The sequence below is a fragment of the Hordeum vulgare genome, chromosome 5H, assembly GCF_904849725.1.
Source record: "Hordeum vulgare subsp. vulgare chromosome 5H, MorexV3_pseudomolecules_assembly, whole genome shotgun sequence".
NCBI lineage: Eukaryota > Viridiplantae > Streptophyta > Magnoliopsida > Poales > Poaceae > Hordeum > Hordeum vulgare.
The window spans coordinates 19,173,368-19,177,211 of NC_058522.1; the positions used below are offsets into that span (position 1 = coordinate 19,173,368).

Genomic DNA, 3,844 nt, shown 5'->3' on the forward strand with positions numbered 1-3,844 from the left:
GTCCATATATGTGTTGCTAGTGCTTGTACCAACGGTTTAGGATGTGTTGCCTTATCCAGTGTTGCTATCTCTTAATGCAACGCTTGTACTGCCGTTGGTAAAAGAGACCGTTGCAAGAGTACAACAAATAAAACCGACTTTTACAACACTTATATCCGTTGGTGCATACAGGAAAACAAATCTCATTACCTTGCAATAGAGAATTTGCAACTCTTCAAGTGCTAACAATTAAATTAATACTCCACATAATGGTGATAATTATGTATATCAAGCGAGGAAAAAAATAGAATATACTCATGAGAGGAGGAACCCATATATTGAATAAAACTGTTGGATTACAATAGTTGATATTACAGGCAGAACATCATCCAAATGTGATGCATAATAAAAAAATCTTTACAATGAAGATTAAACTTAAAGCATCCGTCAACACTCCTACAACTTAACTAAAACTTAGCTGAAGAAAATCATCCAACAGGAACAACATCCCCACAAGTTAACAAATACTGAAGGCATCTATCGTCATCGTCATGGACCAGAACATCATCATCATCATTGCAGTATACTTGCAACGCACCCATATAATCATCCATATATCTTTTGAATCTACAAAGAAAACAACAAAATGAACGATTAACACACAATACACTGAAACGATACAAGCAGGCATGTTAGTTGTCATTGATGACTAACCTTGATGCCACAATAAACGACACAACCTCCAGAACAACATGGCTCAATAAAATTATGTGAACAGTATCCAATGTGATGTTGTGCATTCAAAGGGCAATGTAAGTGACAATACCACTTCTCTTCTATTCTACAGTTAGTTAGGAAACTGAACTGAAATGGTTTTCGTCATCTGAAATTGAACCAAAACATTTAGCTCTAATTGGTTTCAGTCATCCAACAATAAACATACAAACCTAGATGTGATCTGCTCACCATGCTTTGGAACAAACCTACAACTTTTTGAAAATATGAGATTCATTATATGGTGGAATATAAGTTTATGAAATCAGATGGCAATGATTTATAGCACAGAGAACATGGGTTGTTAGCTTAAAGTATGACATCTAAACAAATGATGTTGTACAACATATATGATTACCTTAATGTAGGTTTTAGTTTAAAAAGCCTAATGCTCGAGTTACTCATTTTGATTGAAGATCAAGATCACCGTTCTCTTTCTAGTATTGACACTTGGGACTAAAATTTGAAAATACACATTTTTGTCAATGAGTTTCCACACCAAAACTGATTACAATTTAATCCAAAAAGTGAGAATCTACAAATGTGACATTCAGATTCTACCATGCTTGTTAAATTTTAACGATATCAAACTTGAACTTCTTTAAAGAAGGCATAGCACGTAGTAACCATCAGTTTTATCCTTACTTAGATATCAAACTAAGCTGAACATATGCTCGAAAGATAGCTCTTCAAAAAAAACTTATGCTTATGATGAATATGGCTGGAACCTGAATATGTGCATAGGCAGTATCATTTTTCATAATGTACATAAGTAAAAAAAGGAAGGATCGAAACCTCATATGAATTATTTACAGCAGTGAAGCAAATTTAGAAAAAAAATTAGGTTAACAACATCAAATTTGCATGCCATGGTGTCTTTCTAGCTTTAGGGAGAGATATAATAAGTAAAAGGAGAGAAGGAGCATGATAATTTAAAGTAGAGCAAATTAAGCATGCCATCCGCACCAAACCACTTCTTTGCTCAACACTTCCATTGTCACATCCCACATGGATCTAGCTCATTTCTGTAGGAAAACAATGTCCACTAGAATTAATATATTTCTTTTGTCACACACAGGTCTATAGTAATGAACCGTACTCTCTCTCAAACCAATATACAATGTAACGCCTTACATTTCATTGGCTAACACAACCGATGGTTCTTTGTAACTCTCTTCTAGAATTAATATGGAGGGCTCTAATAGTGCCTCTCAAAGAGCAAAACGGTGCACCAGGAAAATAAAAAAATAGAAACAAAGAAGTATTTCACTGAAATCATCAGCCGTTACTTAATTAGTTCAGACTTCAGACATAGAAAAATGTAGTACTCATGCAAATACATGTGGATGTGACAAATCTGTTCCCATGTTACATTTATGCTAAATATTTGTACTATAAAATCTGATTATACCAACTATGAGAGTAATGAAATATTTGTAGTAGTAGATTAATTCATAATATTCGTTGCTATTGTTGTTAGTTCGGTGCTTACAAAAGGCCAAACTGGAAGATTCTGCTCCCTTAAATAGAAAATAACAGAACATATGTGTCCCTACCTAATTACTACTGAGATTATAGGACTTTTGTCAGAGTAATTACAGTGAAGATAAGCCCAGAGCATGACTGGACGGGTTATTGCTGTGTAGAACATAGTCGTTCTCCCCATGGTCTCTCCCTCATTTGTTTAAGAGAGAAAAAACTGCAGTCAGATCTCTCCGTTAGCTTCAAAAAAGGAAGGGAAAGCTGAGATGTGCTCCCCTGTGCCAATCGTCCTCCCATGTTCTCTCCCTTCTTTGCTTGAAAAGGTAAAAAAAACTACATAGTATCTCTCTATTTGCTTTGCAAAGAAGCAACGAAAAGCTACTCCTATTAGCGATCAATCATTAAAAATCTACCTAAGAATAACTACTATTGTAACATACGAAAAGACTATGATTAATAAGCGAGATATGGGAACATGCTAACGCGTTGCCGCCATATTGGTGCCGTACTGTAGGTGTGTCCTATTTAGATTCATAGTTTTATCCTGCCCTAGGTTATTAAGTAATCTCCCCCGAGCTATGTTGACCCTTTTGGTTGTGAGGGCACATCCATCGCAATGAACACGAACCATATCAGTGAACCAAAGAAAAACTAGATGCATGTTTAGTGACTAAGAAACGGAAGGAGGGAGGTAGTAAGCGCCAGTCTTAACTGCAGAAGATTAATGACTTGGGAGCAAAGAGGAGTGGACCAACCCACCTGAAGCCAGATGAGGAGGAGGAAGCTCCATGGTTGCTTCGTCCCGAGCAGCAGCAAGGTTGTATAGTGGCCATTCCTCCCTACAGGCCTATAGGAGAAGAGAAGAACAAAGGTTAGAGAAATGGGCAGAGAGAGAGGATGAAACTAGGGGAGGGGATGTACTCACCGGACGAGAGGAGGGCGGCATGACCACCGGTGTCGGAGCAGACGTCGGCAACCCTAGCCATGGGGAAGGTCGCCGCTGATCTTTGGTGGCCGTGAGCGCCGGATCTAGTCCAATGGGAGGGCGCCGCAGTGTGAGAGGAGCATCGGGCTGCGCTTCGTGGTGGCAGGATTCGCCGGACATCGACTGAATCTTCGGCTGTAGGTGGTGCAGCGAGAGGCCGCATTAAGAGAGAGAGAGGGATGGGCCGTGAGAGGGATGGATGGGTGGGGGATGCGGGCCGATCCGACAGCCGCTGGAGGTGCGAGGTGGGAGAAGGGGTGGGCGAGGTCCGGCGATGAGGTGGATCCAAGGAGGGAGAGGAGGTGGTGGGTGGCGTCGATTTGGGAGAGATGAGAGGGATCGTGGGCTCTGTTTCTAGCGCATCTCTATCAATTCCTCTGTTTTTTTTCTTATATGTACTAGTGTACTACGATGTGTATATGACCTGCAATTTCTACAACGCATATGCTTCAACGCTTATATGGCGTATCTATGGTGAATTTTACAACATATGGTTAAAATGTTGCACACTTTGTGTTGCTTTACAAGGGGTATTCTTGTAGTGCCGGAGGGGGAAATCGTTGCCATCGTCATCACCAACACTCCTCTCATCGGAGGGGACTCGTCTCCATCAACATCTTCATC

General features: G+C 39.9%; 1 long non-coding RNA gene across 1 annotated transcript; it reads right to left on the reverse strand.

The window, feature by feature from the left end:
• Positions 1–297: 297 nt before the first annotated feature.
• Positions 298–3,083, reverse strand: LOC123397730. The gene is made up of 2 exons (XR_006610012.1): positions 2,995–3,083; positions 298–606 (listed from the first exon to the last, which is right to left on the reverse strand). It is a non-coding gene; the product is annotated as an uncharacterized LOC123397730 (long non-coding RNA).
• Between the last annotated feature and the right edge of the window lie 761 nt (positions 3,084–3,844).